The sequence below is a fragment of the Plectrocnemia conspersa genome, unplaced genomic scaffold (genome assembly GCF_051122295.1).
Source record: "Plectrocnemia conspersa isolate PC_06_02 unplaced genomic scaffold, ASM5112229v1 ptg000002l, whole genome shotgun sequence".
In the NCBI taxonomy this organism is placed as follows: Eukaryota; Metazoa; Arthropoda; class Insecta; order Trichoptera; family Polycentropodidae; genus Plectrocnemia; species Plectrocnemia conspersa.
Genome location: NW_028277166.1, coordinates 1,744,898 through 1,766,494, shown reverse-complemented (window position 1 = coordinate 1,766,494; position 21,597 = coordinate 1,744,898). Strand labels below are relative to the sequence as shown.

The 21,597-nt window shown below is 27.9% G+C and overlaps 1 protein-coding gene across 2 annotated transcripts in view; it reads left to right on the top strand.

Annotated features, from left to right (window-relative positions):
* The window catches only part of LOC148237287 (uncharacterized), a 251,416-nt gene that overhangs the window by 61,903 nt on the left and 167,916 nt on the right, over positions 1–21,597 (top strand). For both annotated transcript variants that reach the window (XM_088205391.1, XM_088205392.1), the window contains one exon: positions 3,787–3,850. The gene's annotated coding sequence lies outside the window, so the exon portion shown is untranslated. The remainder of the gene's footprint in view (positions 1–3,786; positions 3,851–21,597) is intronic.

The following is a 21,597-nucleotide window of genomic DNA, read 5'->3' as shown; positions in this document are numbered from 1 at the left end:
TAGCTCTTGATAACTTTTCAAAGTAAACACCGGCAAGCCCTACTTAAACGTGTCTCTTAAACGCCTCTTAAACATCTTATATTTACTTGATAAATAAATATTTTAAAATACACGCAATTTAAATTTTTTTACTTCCCTCGACTTTCGTACATTCAACATTCGCACACATTTTCAGGAACCAATTATGTGCGAAAGTCGAGGGCCGCCTGTATTGTTAAATTAATTAATTTAATTCGATCAAGGGGTATGAATCAAACAATTTATTAGTTTTCATAATGACCTTGATTCTGTATATTCAGATGCCATTTACCACAGCCTAATTCGTTGGTTAAGTTTGGGAAAAGTTCTTCGGCGGATATGGGAAATGAAAAATTATATTTTCAGCAATGAAACATATATCAGATTGTCCTGAAGTTAAAAGCCATAACTAGCTTTGTAATTTTGCCTTTGCTCTGGACATAATCACTAACTAGTCTTTGCAGGGAAAAATTATATATGCATATAGTTTATTAATGCATTTCAGTTAAAACTGTTTTTTAACTGTTATCAACAAAAAAGTCGTCGTATTTTTTTATGAAATGTACGAATCATATTAATTTATTTTAACTAAAAAATATTATTTATGTTAAGCTCTTTAAACATAAACAAATTTCAGAGTCCAAACTGTTTGGCTATGTATTTATTGTTTACAAATTAAATCTAGGTAAACATTTTATTTTATCAATCCAATCATAAAAAATCGAAACATCCGCGGTTGATATCACATCAATTAGCAAAATATTCCCACCTTAAATTCTATATATTATTGTATAAGTAAAAGTGAGAATGTTACGGTATATGTAGATAAATGAGATCAAACAGTAATCAAAAAACTTTTAAAAAATCTATGAATTTACTAATTTGTAATTCTTCACCATTTGGAAATTGCAATGATTCACAAGATTAAGAAACCCAAGAGAAAATTCTAATATATGAATAATTAATTGCTCTATTAGCTTATTACCGGCAATAAGTAAAATATTTGTGAAAAAATATATTGCGCTTAAAAAATCTATGAGGAATGAAAACATAAACGAATTGAATATGTTTTTTTCATTCCTAATATTTTGTGTAAATTAAAAATATTTTCAATGGTTACACACACTACCTTAAAATTTATTATTAATATTCTTGTATAAGCGACTAATAAAAAACGCCATTAATAATACAATATAATATAATTTGCACTCACCAAATTTATCGGCATCCATTTTCTCCGCATAACTGTCACGAACACACTTATTTATATACACTTATTAACTACACTATATTCTTATTTATATTTTTATTATTTACACTTTTTCACTTATTTTAATATTTTTATTTTTTTAATACGTATTAAAAAACTCGTTAATATGAAATTGAATTTTAGAACTCTTGCACATGTATGCAGCACGTGAAGCACAGACACTTTTCACTCACACTTTTTAAAATTATTTTCGTAATGATTTTAGCTATTCCAAAAGCCTTTCTGATGGATTGAAAGCACCAAAGATTTAGAATTCTTGCATCTATCTTTTAGTCTCACTTAAAAAAAATCTTTAAATCGAATTTTTCGGTTACGATTAAAATTTTGATAGACAAAGAAAGAAATAAACAAAGCGAATTGAAATAAATAAACAACTACCGCTTTTGTTTATTTCGTTGCTTTTCGAAAAATTGGATAACAACTAATTGTTTGTTATTGATCGTAGCAACCATAACCGTTAAAATATTTATTATAGTTCGTTATACATCGAGGCTTACATATTGTAAAGCCAGTCGTTCGGTTTTATTTTGTGTTTATCATCTGACTATCATGAAAAGTAAATATCATTCTGACATCTATTTGTTTTCCAAATTTTGGATGTGCTTTTCACATTTTCTGGCATGTTTTTTCTGTGTGGGCTTTAATTTTATATTGTTAAGGATTTCTGTTTTTCCGAATTGTTTTCTGTAAAAATAAATATTTTGCGAGTAAAAAGTTATTATAAAAACTCACTTTGATTATTGCATCACCTGCATTTCCAGTGTTTAATTTGAAATTACAAATATAACCGTTATCTGAACCGTTAACCATTCAATAAAATATTCAATATTTGTTTATTTTCATAGGACTGAATACGTGAAAAATAAATCTAGTTACCGTTAGAATCACTTCTTTATTTAGAGAAAGGTTTTGCTGTGGCTTGTAAATATTATATGTAATCGAGCATTGATTTCACTTTCACCAACCTATATGTACCATTTTGTATTGCTGCAATGAAAAAAAATAAAATTTGTCTAAATATATTTTTTCACATAGTTTATCGAAATATCGGCGTCTCGGTTAAGGGTTCGTTGTACTGACTATATATGTTACATTGTTCCATTGTGCGGGTTTTTCTATATTTTTGTATTTCTGAGATGTTTGCCGATGTTTCAGAAACTATTATTTTGAACACGTCATCGCCAATATTATGCTTTCATTATTGCTAAAAAAAACTTGCTTGATTTTCCCTTGTTGGATCAAATTTCTTTCAGTCTTTTGAGATAATATCACTACTACAATCACCATCACTGTATGAAAATAAATTCATCCAGCGCAGTCTATATTCACGTACATTTAAATCACTTCCACACATATCCCATTTATAAACATTGGGGTCATTGAAAATATTTTTTTCTTAATTAAAATCACAATCACAAAACATCATAAAAAAGTGCAATTTTCGCGATACGTTTCAATCGATAGTTCAGAAGAAAGTGAATATATATATACTATGCTCTGTGTTTTTATATCTGTGTGAAATTACTGAGTGCATCATATAACCTAATAATCAATTCTCAAAAGGTATTTATTTTTATTTATTTACTTAAATTAAAATAAAAAAACAATCATAACCTAACAGATTACCCCAATGCGTCACGATGCTCGAAAAAAATAATTGTATTATTTCAATACGCAAAAATATATATTTAATTTAAATCATAAAATATCAAAAATAAATTATATGAATAGGACCAGCTCCTCCTAGCTGACATTAACAATGCCAACGTATTAAGGAGCCGGATGATTACCACCATAAGCTGATAAGACGGGACAGTTAGTGGCGATTCACCCTTTTTGAATAATATTAATTGTAATATTTATATATATATTTTTTATTATATCACTTAATATGCGACGATCCACTGATTCAGAAACATTGGTTAAATTATAAACGCGTTTTTGCGAAAAAGTACATATTAAATTTTATTTAAATATCTTAATTGGTTTACAAGAAAATTTATTGAAAATGTTATTTTTCCGAGAAATCGTCCGGTCCTCAAGCAAAGTTCAATAAATAAGCCCCAGACATTAAGCTCGTTAAAGACCGGTACTGTCAAATCCATTCAGTATTTTTTAATGACACTAAAATTTATTTTTAAGTATCGCACGATATATAAAAAGCGCTAGCTAGCATTTCTGCCTTTCCCTGGTCTGTACTAATTATAAATTTTTGTGTGTTTATTTTGCTTATTTAGCTGTATTTTTTTTTAACAAAATGGATGGCTCATATATTGTTCATTTTTGTTAACTAAATTTTTATTTATACGCAGATTATTATTTAAATATGTAAACCAATTACAAATATTATTTTTTGTGCTACCCTTAATTTATTTATTTATTTAAAATAAGGTTCAATTCCTTATGGAATATAGGTATACGATTCATTGAACTTTACGTTATACGTATTCAAAGCTACGATGTGGAATCCTAATATTTTTTTTTTATTTTCCTTTCAGGGTCATTTAGTGACAGCCCCCACGAAGATGTCCACGTGAAGTCGGCCGACAGGGCGGCGCATAGGTGAGTACCATAAATTTCCATTTTTTCCCCCTTCTTTCCCTATTATGAATACACAAAAGGGCGGCGGAATAATGACATTTTTATATACACATAAGGTACACTTTGTGCGCATAGTACCTACAATATTTGTATATCATTTTTTTTATTCGATTCGTATTTTACAATACATTATATTATATTATGTAAGGTTTTTTCTTGTTATTGTTATTTACAGCGCTCATATTTTATTAAAATGTCTTTAGATGGCGATTTCACATATTTTACATTGAAATTGCGCATAAATCAAACTCCCAGCAGGGGCGAAAAAATGTATGGTGATTTTTTTTGTGCTCTTTTCATATAATAAATAACGTTCTTTCATATTTTTGTTGTTCGTATGCACAATCTTATATTGCGATTTTGGCTTATCGAACTACACATAAATCCACTTCAAGTTGAAATTTGCATATTTATTATTCTATACTTAGTGGGCATATATTTCAGGCATATTTAATGCCTAATCATTATGGACTGAACAAATTATTATTAGATGAATTTACATTTTTAGTAAAAAAAATACTATTTTAAAATATTATAATTTTTTAAAAATATAAATTTACTGACTAAACATAATTTATTATTCAGCTATATGCTACTTTTTATATTAGATCTAGATTCATGTAACTAAAATACAAATTCGCAATTAATACTTAATTAATTTGGGTTACATCCGGTCCCTTCACACTGAACGCTAAATAATAATTAAATTATGGCGTATCCCATTAATTATCGGTATACTAAATTTAATTTTTAACATTCGCACACGATATCCCTGAAAGCTTTTGCAACAAGACAAGAAGGAAACTGTATTGTGTACCGGGTGGAAATTAATATTTCATGTTTAATTGACGCTTTGTCCTCCTACGCCGAGCCAATAAGTTTACATTTGCCCCCCTGTAGATCAAAGAGCAACCCTTATTTCAATATGTACACCCCCCGACGCCGTTATTGTCTCGGCGTTACACCGTCATTTAAAGACGAAGTCTTCAACCCTGATTGAAGTGATACTAAATTGAGGTTAAAGGGACGCTGAAAATTAGGGTAATATATTAGGGAAAAAGTCCTTGAGAAATTACGTGAGGATCTGTGATAACAATCATTGTTTATCGATCCAAGTTGACTCTTGTCTTAGAGATGAGAATTAATCTTCATTATAAGTTAATTACGAGTTATATATTATATAAGAATCAAAAGTTAATACCTATTTTATATAGATCACAAATAGATTCATTAACTATATAACATTTTTGTGGTTAGATTTAGCGTATAAAAAAAATGATTTTTAGTTTTAAAAGGATTGATTAAATAGTGATTTGTATATTATTAATAGCAACGTATTGTAAGATATAGAAATATTATTAAAGATTTCAAAGCCTGTAAAATTAACCGTAAAATTTTCTAATATTAAAAAAAATATATTGGTAATTAAAAAAATCTATGTAGGAATTTAGGAACTGTTAATAGTCAAGATTATTTAAAGATGCTAAATTTAACTAAATATTCTTGGAATTTTAAGTCCAAAAAAAAATGTAAGTAAAAGTATTTATTTTATTTTACAAATTATATATATATACAGATGATTTTCTTTGAATGTTTTCATAATATTTATCAGATTATTAAAATATGATTATTATATTTTTTATATGCTTCTTTTTAAAGGACTCAAAGCTTAGGAAAATATTATTTGCAGTTTATAAATTTAATATCTGTTATGCGCAGCTCTGAATTAATATCTATAATGCCTTGAAACCTTTTTTGAGACTTGAGTTCCGTTATATGTTTAGTAAATCAGAGCTCAGATGTACGTATATACTTAATTAATTGACGATCGCTCTTAATTATATACGATTTTTAAAAAGTCAAAGCTTTTTAAATATTATATTTATTTGTCTTCTAGAATTGATTAAAACTTCCGTTTCATAAACTAAAAATTAATACATCGGCCGGCGGGAAATTATTTCATACGCCGGCGACCAAATTTGGTTTATCTTGTGACTCCGCTGATGATCAAGTTTTGCTTTGCTGCTAGTTATTGTTAATGAATATTTTTAATAGCGCTTTTTATATTTTTATTTTATATATATTTTAATGCGATTCTTTAACTCATGAATTGATATTTTTTGCATAGCAGTTTTTAATATTTTAATGCAAATCTGTAATGTTGTTTTTATTACTAATTCGATTATAATGACATTTTGATAGGTTTTTTCAATGCAACATGGTAGCTATTATAAAAAAATTATTATGCAATTCAGAATTGAAATAAATATATATTAAAACGTTATTATGCTAACCTAAGCTAAGATAAGGACCATTCCACATATTTTTTCCAGCTCCTCATAGTTTTCGCCTGAAACATCTTTATGTTTGGCTCATTTGAGTCGCAATGGGTAAGAATAAGGGCCGCGATCACGACTCCCTAGGATCATTAAACGCTCAGCTCTTTGTTTGTTATATATTTCAATCTAATTTTCACGGCAGTGATCAATGATGTTATATTTTGCATTACATTTTTAGTATATTATTTTCTGATGAGATTTAAAACACCATGAACTGTTGCAATACTCTAAGCAACTCTTAAATACGTGTTGTGATTTTTAGAAACAATAGGTTAGATAAATAAATAATTTGAAGTTACAAAGATTTTTTGGTCTACCTTTAAAAATGGCAAGTTTTTCTGAATTATCGTTATTTATAATGTATATATTTTTTAGTGGTTCGTGAGTATTATTATTATTAGAATTACATTTCTATATTTCGGCTGTGATGCTCCAGTCATGGTCACGAATTTTCCGTAAAAGTTACGAAAAATTCGTGACCATGACAGGAGCATCACAGCCGAAATATCGAAATTAAAATAATAATAAGAAAAATTGCATTTGTGTATTTTTTGAGCTTTCTTGCTAAATGCTTCTTAAATGACTATTTTTTTTATATTGTAAAAAATATAGTTTATAAATAAATAAAATATAAGAGAAATCGTCACTTCAGATAGCACTACATAAGTTTTCTTAGAATAGCTTTGCAGACTTTTGAAAGTCATGATTGTTAATAACCACAATATAAAATATTTACATTATTTATGAAAGACTCACGCATAGAAACAATACTCTTGGCTTCACCAACCAAATAGAATTTCTGTATTATTTATCATTATCAGATGGTCGCCCATAAGTCCCCACCCGTAAGTTTAACGCTTACATCTAGTCATGTACAAGACGCGAAGGTAAACCATAATGATATTTGTTTTAAAATTCTGTAGATATAAAAAAAAAACTTTGAATTCTCTCTAACAACAAGAAGTTCTTAATTTACCTGGAATTCCTGACTATTGATCGTGGACGCTACGAACTAGCGTACCATTCAGAATGCAAATTGGCAATAAATTGTAACAGTGATACGCGCTTTGCTTAACAAAGTTTTAAACTTTGGTGACGTTTACAAAAATTCCATTCCTACTCGAACGTTACTCTAGTTACCGACAGAAGTAGTTTTGTTTAAAATACCTCCCAAATTCCACTGGGAAATGAAATCTGGAAAATGTAACTACGTGAGACTTCTTGTTATTGAAAGGTGATCGGTTGTCGATCGACTATTTTTTTGTAAAGAGAGCAAATCAAAATTTTTGCAAATACTCTGAAACACTTTCAGTTCATTAGCATAAATATAATAAATATGTCAAGTACTCAATTGCCGCATGCATATCAATGATGAGGAGTCAAATTATAAAGGGATCCAGATTTTGGTTCTCTAGAATGAACAAAAATCATGCGCGTACGGTGAGAGATAAAGAAGTGCATTCCGCACGCACTTATCTCTCACTCACTCTTGTCACTTAGCACGTGAACGAGCGAAAGGAAAAGTATTTCACCATACGCGCCTGATATGTATAATCTAAACTCAATACTATTTTACATTAATAAAAAATATGGATATTCAGTGAGGCAATAAAAGTCGAAAATGCATGAATATTTTTTAAAATTATATAATAAAAAAAAAAAAAAATTCTTGAAATACTGTCATACTACATATAAATTACTGGTCATGTTATTTAGCTTGTTTTGGTATTTGAGAATACAGTCTAATATTAAAACCAAACGAGTTTCTAAATAAAATATATGTAACAGTCCAGCAATGAGACTCGAATGCGCATCCAAACTAAAACATTCGATATTTTATTCGACAAATTTAATAATGAACGACGCCCCGGGCACTTCCAGCAACTTGCCCCCAAAGTGAAATACGACCACGCTTTAAATTCAAATGTGTGTGAAAATTTTAATTAAATTTTCCAACGGCATAAAATAAATTGCGCGATAAAAGTTATCACGCGAGTTTGGCAATAGGAGGAAGAAGAAGAAGTTAAAAAAAACATTCAGAGGGGCTTTGAAAATTTCGCATAATATAATATGATATCGTCGCATAATATAAAGAGAGTGACGTGTCGAAGTTTTCTAATAAAATGCTTATAAACGGGCCTACACAGCTCGAGCTGTGTTTATAATGTCGAGTCATTGTTTAGTCCTCGGGGAGTTATAAGAAAAGATTGGACAAGGGACGCCGAAACACTTTAGCTATTCACAGAATTTAAAAGTTTCAAACACCCGACGGGGGGTCGGTGGAAATAAAGGATTTTCCTTGTAGCCATCATTACCTCACAAAGCCGCGAAATTCTGATAACATCACGTTAGGGAGACTGTGTACACACATACACACGCTTATAGTTCGTCAAATATTTGCACGGTCTCTAAAACACGTATAGCGAAAATGTGGCATGTTTTTTAGTCAAACATACTGTTTATTTATAGACTCGAAGGGTGGATATAAATTTGGATTGTATCGATCAATCAAAAGTGCTATTACATAGTTATATTATACTATTTTTTTTTATTTAATAGTAAAGATATACACATATTATATGGACAAAAAAAAATCTTATTATTTGATCAAAATAATTAAATCGTACTTTAAAAAAAAATTACATTTGGGAACAGACTTCTAAATATGCCAGTTATAGATACGCCAATTAAAACATTTAGTATTAGGTAACCCTTAAACTTATCGACAGGTTAGTGATATTTATATAAAAATGGCAAACCAGAGTCACACCGAAAAATTTAAAATTCTCAATTTAGGAGCATATAAAAATTATTAACTCTCCATTTGTTATGATACAGAAATGAATGAATATAACATCAAATCAGTTATTTGTGCATAGTAATTCTCAAACTGTCATCATATACACAAATTTCAATATTGCTAGATTTTTTAAATGTCTTTTAAAAAACATGCAAACTTTATGCAGTAATCTATATATTTGTATATATGTACGTTTAAATTCATTGCTATTTTGATAGCTTCCTTCTCTACGTTGTCGCCTCGTCACACGTCAAAGGCTTAGCTCTCTTCGAATTATTGTACGTAGCAGCAGGTGGAGAGCTTTTCCATCAACTCGAGATGATCATCTCGGCGATGCCAGGGACTTTATAAGTCAAACATAGCCGTTATCAAAACCGGATCCCTTTGTCCCAAAGCTCGTCGAATAAGTGGCAGGTGTCGCTTCCACGGCCGACTGTCCAATTTAGCAAGATGCATTGTCTTGCTATAGTAAATCGAGAATTTGGAAGTAGTGAAAACTTTTATTATGTGATTTATCAACTGGAACACAATTGTATTTATTATACAATTGTAATTCTTATTTTGCTTGCTATTATATATGTATTTAACAATAACCAATTATAATTATATTTTTATTTTATTTTTATTCTATGATATTTAAATCCTTCGCGAGCAAGTGACTTTGCTCATCGGTCGAGAGCGGACTCGTGGGTTGTATGTATGAAATGTTCTGATCGCAATATTATGCTTGAATTTATTAGTTTAAATACGAAAAAAAGTCTTACTTTTATAAATTTAATTCTTGTATTGGTAGAAAATATAATGCTATAATTTTTTTTATTATTTTCATCTATAAAGAACCGTTTGTATTAAATCATTTACAGGTATTTTTAAAATATATTGATGGGGGCTATATCTATTGTTGTAGTTATTTTATTTCGAATTAAATTATTTTATTTTATTTGGACAATATACATTTTTGTTGATATTTTGAGTTAAGTTTACAAAGAACTTTGGTGTGAGAAATTATATTTTATATTGATAATATGTAGATTACAACTACATATTTACTAATTTATATACATGACTTTATATTTAAAAAAATGTAGGTGTTATTTAGATATTATTGTAAATATTTCATGTTATTTAAATTTAATTTTCAAATTGAAATATATAAATATTGTGAAGTTTTATTATTCTAACTTTTATTTTTTTCAATAAAAATAGCATATTTTAGTAAACTTTTATTTTAGTGAAACTTAATGTAGCTGAATTAAAGATAGAAAAGCAAATAAAATAAATTAAAAATGTTGCAAAATTAAATGCAAAATCAGCAGAAATTGAATGTAGGCTATAAAATAATATTATAGCAGTTATTTTTTGCTTTAATTTTTATCGGATACCATATTCATTAATAAGATTCTCATTTTTGCCATTATCTAATTTTTCAATAAAGTCACTAATAAGTACATTTTAATTATCAAATTTTAGTGTTTAGTTTATATTCTATACAATTCTTCTAAGCCAACTTTATATTTGTCTTTTATATTATTATTTCTCATCTAGGGTTTTAGTTGGAGTAGCATTGTTTTTTCTAAATAAGGAACAAAGTTAGTTACTAAATTGTTTATATTTTCTTTATATATTATTTTTACTTTATTTCTGTGTACAACGCGCATTAAATTGTACAGTTTAACAAACAGCAGTTTTTGTATTAAAAATATCGAAAGCTTACTGTTTCTATTCTGTAAGTTTCTGAATTAATAATATCGAGACAAAAAAGTACTTTTTTGTGACTGAATAGCGAATTTAAACGGTCAGTAATTACCTAAAATAGTTAGCCACTATCAAATGGTCTGTTTTTTAATTTAAATATTACTTAAAATTATGCGTTACTTAAAATTATGCATTATGAAATTGTTTATGAAGAATCATTGAATATTTTTTATTTTATGATTTATTGATATTAAAAAAAATTTATACCGCTCTAGTGAATCTATTGTTATACTGATAATTTAAAACAGATATTCTGTAGAATAAACTACTTCTCGAAACCAGATAAAATCTGCTTTCAAAAAAGAAAGATAAATTGCCAATGGTAATGTCAGTAAGTCATTAAAATCTGAAGAGCTTTAGTTTTGGAATCCAATTTCCTCAGTCGAATTCCAGATAAAGGATTCGATTCGACGACTTCAGGTCTAACGCTTAGTTTATCAAGCCTTGATAACAAAATATAACAGCGGCCTCTATGCGCCCCACAGAGACCGCAGTATTCAAGCTTCATCCACGGAGAGAGGCTTACTGCATCATTCAGAATATGGATGACGCTAAATCACACCTCACTAGATGATACGATGCGTTAGGGTTGCAATTAAAATCTTATATACTTACAAAAACATTTGATATAAACATATGCCAAACCAATAGTAAAAATCGGTGACAAATACCTATGACCCTAGTGTTGCTTTTTTAGTTTTATATTGTCTGGGAGATTGCAATTAGTGCTGAGTATATATTTATATTTACTATCAATCATCACATATAAGGTTTAGGTGAGACATTTTTTTTTAATAAATTGGAGCCAGAAGTTAGGGTCATATTATTTATTTTATTTATAGTATATGGCACTGATCAAAAAATATTTAATTTTTTTAAAAAACCGAAAAAATTTTTTTGATATTTTTTAAAGTAAAATTACAAATTATCAAGCGATAAGTATTTATAAACTTTCAATTCGTACATTATTTTATTTTTTCAAAAGCTTTTAAATTGTTTTTATAATACAGACTACAACTCAGTTTTTTTTTTAAATACTGAGTCTAGTTGTAGTCACATTTTTAGCATTGATATAATAAAAACGATACTGGCTCCTGGTAGTATTTCGTTAATAACAAAGTATTTTATTTATTTGCTCTTTAGCTATCAGTTTTAAAACTTTAACGATTATAATAAACATATAAATTGAAAATGTCAAAACATAATTTAGTTGAAAATACTGCAATCGTACATTGACAAAAAACGACTACCTGAGTTGTTAAGAAACTCAAAGAATAACACAAATGTGTTTTTTAAAATAAACAGACCATATATTTTATTCCAAAATACTTCACAAATAGTTAGTCAGTTATTCGAATAATGAATAGTTAGAAACGCGCGAATATGGGTTTACCCTGTTGTAACGAATGAGCTCTTTTATTGCAACATTATAACAACAATAAATATATTTTTTTAGAATAGAAACACTGGTTATAGCACCAATAGCCAACTTTTGGTAACGCATCATCTTAGACTGCGGTCGATGCGATAAATACCTCTGTTTAGGGATGCAGCTGTGAAGGCTGCAGCCTCTGGGGACGCCGATCAGAGCTACTATCTTGAAAATGTCATATATGTGAGGTCGATTGAGCAAAACCGAATCCTTTGCGTTAGATCATTTGTGTATGGATTCTTTTGTGACTAAATGTCACTGCTATGAGGACTACTATAAAGGGCCAAAGCCCCGGTATCAATCCCAATGGCGTAGGCCTTTACTCGGTAATAACCTAAAATCATCTAGCAAGAAATAGCTTATATTTGATATTTAATTTAGTGTCTTACGGAGGGAGGAAGTTTCTTGAAACCTGAATCTTGTATAAAACTATAACTCACTTCAGTTTTAATTACCACACGTTTTTAAAAAACACCGAATTATAACCATAACATATGAAAATTACTGCTTATTTGTATTATTTATATTTTTAACTGCAACTTGTCATATTATTTAATATTTTATGGTAGTCACAAGATACTTATATTTAATTTTAATAAATTCATATTTCACAAAAAAAAATATTCTAAATATTTTAATAAGTTGCTATAGAAATATTATCTAAATATATTATATTAACTGTCTAAATCAATAGTTACAAAATGAAAAATAAAGATAATACAGTAGAACAGCCATAAAAATGCAATGGTTTTTCTATATGGTAATATATACTCTATATCGTAATTCAAATATTATTTTTATAGCAGATATTAAATAGATAAAAAGTTTAAGCTTTTGTGAAATTATTGTGTATATTGTGAAAATATTTTTTTTATTATTATATATTAATATAAATAGTTGTATTTCAGCTCAAAATTGATGTTATCTAATATAGAGCTAATATGAAATTCAGAGTATCGTAAATTGGTTTCGAGAATAGATGATGTCAAATGCAGCTAAATCCTGCTTAATGTCCTAGGTAGGTTCTTGCATAATGTCCAAGGACTTACTATTTAAAACGTTTATGCTTTAATCTTATTCTATAAATAATTCATATATATGTATGAAATATTCATAGCGGCGTTTCTCAACAATAAGCTTTACAATAAATAATATTTTTCTTTTCACACAATACAAACACACACTTTTCTTTACTCTTCGCCAACAATCCAAATAATGTATACGTAATATAAGCAGTACATAAAAGCATACGATCCAATTGAAATTCAATTCAATGCTGATTATACAATACAAGATATCCATTCTTTACCTAATCTTCTTTTTTATCTGAATATGTGCCTTTCTTTGCCGCCGACAACATGACGAACTCGAAACGATAATAAAAGATTGATTATGTCTCGCAAGCGTATGTCCATTTTTTTTTTATTTATATTACGTATTCCCAAATGGAACGTGATTAAATTTATATAAAAAAAGCAAAGCTAGAATTCTCAAATTTAAAGTGACGTATATTAAATAATAACAAAGAAAATTAGGTGCTTTTTTTATTATATATTTTTTGTACGATATTGTACATACACTCAAATCTAGCATTAAAAAATAGTTACACACTCAGTTTGTGATGTGTGCGTTTATTTTCGTGCGAGTCGACTGATTGGGATCGACTAAAAAAATGAAGGAAACGCCTAACCAGTCCCGTAATCGGCTTTTGGGGTATTTCTGGAATTGCGGAGATTATGGTCGCTTTCACGTATGAAAACGTGACAGGTCTGCACATAAAGGATTTTACGTGAAATACAAACATCAAAAGAAATCTGCGAATGTCGTGGAATTAATTTTGGAAGTTAGGTGTCGCATATTATCAATAATAGCGTTTTTAATATCTTAAAATATTTTATAGTGTGAAAAATGATAATTAAAAGAAAAGTAGTGTTTTATTGTATTTTTTTAATAGTTTTTTACTCTTTACTTAAAAAGCTTAAATAACGAACTATAAAAAGCTTTGTTGATTAAATTACCATGACATGTACATATATTATATATATAAATGTTTTTATTCCACCACATCCCTATCATAATTAAGCCGGAAACTTTTGCACCTACCCGTACCACCTATCGTGTTTAAGTTTGTGTCGTTCGGAAAAGTCTTGTAGGTTGTTGTAATTAAATTTCTAAAGTTTAATAATCCACGCATCCACTTATCATTATCATCTTGATACGGCGTGGAATATCACGTTTATGTAAATTGAGGCAATAAAGAAAATGGTCGAGCAATTAACGTAATTCGTGTTGTAATATGCACATGCGTAGATATAACTCGACGAACTTGAGCCATTATACGCGAATTCGCACGAAAAGATGCTTTGTTTGCTTAAAAAAATACGAAAGAAAGACGTAAATTATAATTTGACATGTTTCACATTGTACATGCTGTACATAGATGAGCTAATGCATTTTTTAAATATATGTTTCTATTTATTTTGTAAAATATACTTTTACATAGAAATACAACATTAAACGTTTATTTCAAAATTATTACAAATATACTAATTATTATTATTATTATAATAATTTATTTAGCTTGATAGCTCATTTTTACATCAAACAAATTTTAATTAAACATACATATAATATATAAAATAAACAGCAAATAAAAAATACTATATTTTTATCAATTTATTTATTAATGCACGGAGGTGTTTTTTTTAATTCCATTTAGGAAACTCGTTACAAATTTATTTTTGTGGATTGTCCTAGGAATATTATTATACAAATTCCTAACTATTCTTAAATAACAATGGTCCTAATTTAGACCTCTGTGGTACACCATGAGATATAAATTTATCTTTGGAATATGCATTTTTTTTCAAATAATCAATAAACCATCTTAAAAATATTTCACTCACACCTATATTCTCTAATTTTTTCAACATTATTCTTCTGTCAATTGTTTCAAAAGCTCTCTTGAAATCCAAGGAAACTGCTTAAATGATTTTGTATGTATCCTTGGACAACAACCTTGGTAAAGTTGTCTCTGTGGAAAGTTTTTCTTTTTGAATCCTGATTGTTGTTTACATAGGATTTTCTTTGTTTTCTAAACTTTCAATGAGACTAATTTTTTTCTTTGTTTTCTGAACTTTCAATGAGACTAAAAAAATCTGGGTTTGTTTCGAAAAATAGCAATGAAACTATCTTCAATTTCATATTCTATATAAATACCAGCATTAGTCGCAAAATATTTTAGCGAATCATCATCATTTTTAAATGTTTCAGTCGTTGAACTCATTTTGATATCATAAGTAAATTAAAAAAAAAATCCTGTTTTGAGAAATAATTAAATCCTTTAATTGTTTGATTACTACTTCTTCCATCTCTTTTCTATACACGGCAACATGTTAATTGATATCCTTTTCTAAACCTTCTTATTATTTTTTTATTTTTTAGATAGGTATATGTGTAGCTTCAAATTTTTATGTATTTTTCTTTCGGAGAGTGCTTTATTTACTAGGTAATTTAATTACATGTACATCTAATTGATCAGTACTGGTTCCTTTTTTTAATTTATATATTATGTAATGAATTTCTTTTAATAAATTTACATAACTCTACATTCAGTGCTTTATTTTTATTTTATACTAAATAATTCAACTAAGGTATCAAATTTACAATTTCTTTTATACTCTCAATGTGTATGTGTTCATTTTTTCTGCTCTTATTTAAGGATCTTTATATTTATATTTTCATCAATCTCCATATTTATTATGTTGTTGTGAGTTGAATTAATTAATTTTTTTATTGTTTTCCACGTCTTATTTGCATCATTTCTTTTTAGCAATTCTTAATGCTTTGACTGCCATATTTTTACATTGGTATGTTTTCCATTTATTTTTCTGTGAAGCATTTTTGTATTAATAAATAATATACGTGTTACATGTTAAAAAAAAATAAAAATATAAAATTAAACGTTAGTAGTTGTAATTGAAGTGAATAAATTTAAAAAAAAAATTATAATTTAAGCGAAAGAAAAATATACTTTTAGAAAAAAAAACAATAAATGAAGTGATAATTTAAGTACATTTCACTGATAAATTATAATCATTGATATATTGCACTTGCATTTTGGACTTTCGCAAAAACAATATCTTCTTTTCCGATATGAAAATGACAGTGTTCTTTAAAAGTTAGTATTTGAAGGCTAATATGCACTTTTTTAAGATTATTATAAAAAGATGTATTATATTTTATTTATATAGCCTAATATTGAATGACTGTAATTAAAAAAAAATACTTTTTTATAAATTGCAATTTAATTTTTCACAGTTAGCGCGCTCTTTAAATTAAATATTGGCTTAAGGGCCGCAATAGCAGCAAGCCCTTTTTTAAGTCCACGCGTTCGCTCAGATATTTAACGCTTGTTTTTCATTTTACGTTATTGTCCTCTTCATTTATAAGAGGTTGTGGTGTTTAACTATGTTTTGTAAAAATAATTGTTTCTGTTTTAATTCTATTGATTTTAATTTTCCACATCTCAAAATATTTATATAATATTTCAAAAGATTTTTGTATTTTATTTGCGATTGGTTTATGATAGTAAGTATTTGTTAAAATAGCGGTATTATTAACGTACATAGAAATAATCATTTATATACAGGACAAAGAAAATGACCCGAGCCAACTTTCTCAAGGAACGCTAGTTAGATATCGATTGTTTAATATTTAGTAAAATGTGTCCGCATTAAACGTAGTTTATTATATGAATCAAACCGTCATGTCATACTGTGTCAAATGCTTTTTCTATATCTAACATTATAAGACGCGTACTTTTTTGTAATTAAAATTATCGCATATGTGCTTCGTCAAACTAGTGATTTTTGCGGATGCCTAACTGTTTGTTAATAATTTTAATATCAAAAGATTATTTTAAACGCATAAGATTTTTTTTTAATATTTTTCATAATGCACGGAAATAATCTGATCGGATCGGATTTTTTTGTCAGGTGAATTTTAGCGGATTTCCAAATGGTTGAGAAATACCCAAAACGTAGTTAGACTTTAAAGATATTTGGTAAATATAAATTAAAATTCCAGGTATGTGTTTATTCAACATATCTGATTTGGCAATTCCAGGACTTTTTAGGTTTTAAATGTCATTTTAAATCTCGTAAGATATATTGCAATTAAATCCTAATCTACCGCGAATGATTTTATTTTCATTATACTTTTTTCAGGACAATACAGGTACAATAAGGTTCTCTACTTTGTGTGTGTTTATTTTTAAGCGATTTAATTACTTCATAATGAATTATTTGCTTTTTAAGTTTACGCGACCATATGCTTTTCTAATGCTCTGAATATCTTTAGTCAGTTTATAATTGCACATACTTAGTTGTTTGCAACTGATTTCTCATTTAATTTTTAATTTTATTTAAATAAATAATCGATGGAATAAGTTCAATTTAATGGTTGGTACTATTTTAGCTAAATAATAAATATCATCGTAGATTGTTTTAGTTTCTTTTGAAATATAGTTTTGACGCTCAACTACTAGACGGGACTAATCAATAATCTTAAAACCCTTCTAATCAGCATTGTTATAGTCAAAGACAAATTTATGGATAACCTTTACTTTATTATTCAGTGTAAAAACAAATATTTAAATCTCTTGAAAAATCAATAAAATACATACTTTTAAATTAATTTCTAAAAAAGAATGCAAATATTTATATGTTGTCAATATATTTACATGTATAGTATATGTATGTATGTATGATATTTAAATTAAAAACAATTTATTATATAACGGTTGATATGTACAATTGTAGGTCTTTTTCCAATGTTAAATTAATTAAAATTGTTCAAATGGTTAGTAATGAATATTCATGAATACGGCTAAATTACATTAATATCGTGAATAATAATTTGACTATGTATACAAAAATGTGGACGTTTGGGTATTAATTGAGAGTATGTGATCATAAAAAATATTAGTAGCAAATTCCATTGCTATTTTTTTAAATATATAAAACACTTTAGTTGTTGTGCTAAATGTTTTTGGATGTAATTGTGTAGCATACGTTATATAAAAAAATCAATATCAGACATGTGAGTGAAGTGAAAACAATATTTTTCCAATATTGCTCATTAAAAATTTATGCTTTTACCTAATAAATTAAATAATACATTATATTGAATTTATATTTTTATGTCTAAAAACGACGTGAAAATATGTATATAAAATTGCAACTAGATTTACTGAAATATTTTTTTAGATATCATAATAGGAATAAAGGAAAATAATTACCAGTGGTATCATAATTAATTATTATCAAAGCAGCTATTGGTATTTTTTTATCATATTATTAACTAGACTTTAACAACAAGTAATATATAGATGTATAAAAAAATAGTATATAAGTTTTAATTTAAATGTTTTTCCATCTTTATATAAAAAATCTAGTTCCATTTTTTTTAATGTAGTTTATCAATTTTTTATATATAGTTGTATATTTGTATATTCCTATTCTAATATTAATTATAAATTTAATACATACGTTTATAGGTAACTGTTCGTTTTATACCAAACAACCTGAAACTGCTGCAAACATTCCGGACCGTTAAACTATATCGCAAACTCAATTAAACACGTTGTCTATAGATTGAACGCAATCGAAACTTTTCAATTTGGAGACTTGCAAAGTTCTGAACAACGAAACGGCCGACAGGTAATTTGGACACGTGAAATTTTCCTCGAAACAAGTAATTGGCCCTTCGTCACATTTTCGATCTGTATCAATCAGCCGACAGGCGAAAACTGTGGAAAGAATGACTTATAGCCGTTTTTGCCGCTAGACAGGTGTCAATTTGTTCTAAATTTCAGTCACAGATGAAAAGTTGCCATCTATTTTATATATTTATATATCAAAATTTATACAGCTCGTTTTGAAAATTATTTATTTACACCCTCTAAAATAATCTTTATTTTGTGCGAATGATTTAGATAGATAAAATTAAACTAGTTTGAGGTCAATCTATAATAATGTGTATAAATGTTTTTTAAATCCTATCGCATAAAAGCTCGTTCGGGGGCCCGGTCAATATACCGTAAGACTCGTTTTTATTAAAAAAAATATTTTTAAATGCAAATTAAGCTTATAAACACTTTTTGCATACGACATTTTTCAATAGGATTTCATTTTGCAAAGTTATGACGCTTAAAATTTTTTTCATACAAAACGTATAGGGGGTGCTTGGTAGTTCTATACGATACTAAAAATTTAGATTTTATTCTTCAAAACCAAGCAGTTAAGAGCGTTAGCTCTTCTGAAAGTCTCAAAATGGCTCGTATGGGGGTCCAATCGAACCTTGTTTTGAAGCAAAAAACTATTTTTTTTATATTTTAATTGGACGTAATTTAGACTTTTCAACGTTTCGTGCATAGCAAACTTTTCGTTAAAATTTAAACCTACTGAGTTACGAGTGTTTGAATTTTTATACTTGTCGCCATTTTGCGAAAAATTAAAACATTGGATTTTGCTAACAAACATACACAGGGTGCTTAAGAATTCTATACTGTCACAAAAATTCAACTTTAAATATGTATAAATAAGCTCACACTGACCTTAACTATATTGCAAGTCTTATGAGCGTATGTATGGTGGGTCGATCGACTCAACACTAAACGTGTTTTGGAAAAAAAAACTTTTTTTTTATTTTTTTAAACGGTATCGTGAGTATATTCAAAAGCTCTATTTCGTATTAATATTTCAAGTCTATATCTTTAAAAGGAACCAAATACGAGCGTTAGCTATATGCCAAGTCGCATAAAAGCTCGTTCGGGGGCCCGGTCAATGTACCGTAAGACTCATTTTTTATTAAAAAAAAATAATTAAAAATTGTTTTTAAATGCAAATTAAGCTTTTGAACACTTTTTGCTTTCGACATTTTTCAGTATGATTTTATTTTGTAAAGTTATGACACTTTTAATTTTTACATTAGCCGCCATTTTGTAAAAAAAAAATATATATTTTTTTCATACAAAACGTATAGGGGGTGCTTGGTTGTTCTATACGATAGATTTTAATCTTTAAAACCAAGCAATTAAGAGAAAGATGTGCGTCTTTAGACTACAGAAGTATAAAAGTGGTTTTTCTGGCCGTGCTGGCGATCTTAGATAGCCAGCATTTTTTATTTAAATGTTAAAGTCCAAGTTAGAATGCCATAAAGTGAGAGATCAATTATGAATGCCAGTATGAGAAGGTTGCTTAAAAGTATCAAAAGAAATTCTTAAAGTGTCTGAGAAGTGATTCTCGGTTGCCTGTGTTCCTGTATTTATCTTCATGGCCATTTGGTCACGGAAATTTTTATTGTCAGCCCATTTTTGGTGGGACGATAAATTATATAATGATATAAATTGTTGTTGGCTGTCTGGGCAGATTAGAAACGGCTGTTTCGAGAGCAAACTCGAATGCACGCAGTGTATTTTTCATATCTTATGATATAAGCTCTTAAAAGTTTACTACAGTGATATCTTATTTTAACGCTTTATCACAATAGGAATTTACATTATTTAATGATTTATTAGAATAATTTAATTATTTAAATTTTGATTAAAAAATTATAATAATTAATGTTACAGATTGAAGTATACCGAAATAATTTATTTAAAGTCTAGAATGATTCTAGTTACGATTAATAAATATATAACTCTCATAATCAACATCATAGCTTTTTTGGACTTTTCTGAAATCATTGCTAAAAATCCTTAAATTTGGATGACTTGAACTGCTACCAAAGCTCAATTGCAGTTTCCGATGACATGCATCGTCATAATTATTGGTCCTATTGCTTCCATTTAATATTTTATGATAAACAGAGAAAAAAATTGTCGGAACCCTACTTCTATTGTTTCTTAGGCGACTTAACCACTCTAAAATTGCTTTTAATTCATTGGATAAATTACTCTACAGTTCAGAAAAGCATGTTTAATATTTTGTTCTGAAACGAAAGCATGTGAAGTAATGATTTTTTAATTTAAAGCGTACCTAGGCAAAGGATAACATTAATCTAAATGCTTTCAAAGATTTTGTACCAGATTAAAAAAGCAACCATTTATGTGAGCTTGTGGAAATACTACTCTATACATACTATATACATAGTAAAGATACTCTACTTGTTCCTAAAAGTTATTTTGAAATTTTTGTGTAAGTCTCTTTAGTCGAAACGTTTTCATTGAGATCGTAGTAGTAATTTTAAGGCGGACGAGATCGATAGCATGATACAATATGGCACTTTCCAACACTAAAGAGCAAATAGTTGATGGAACCCCATCTTTATAGAGAATCTAAAATTTAGATTCTGATTCTGATTTAGATTCTAAATCATG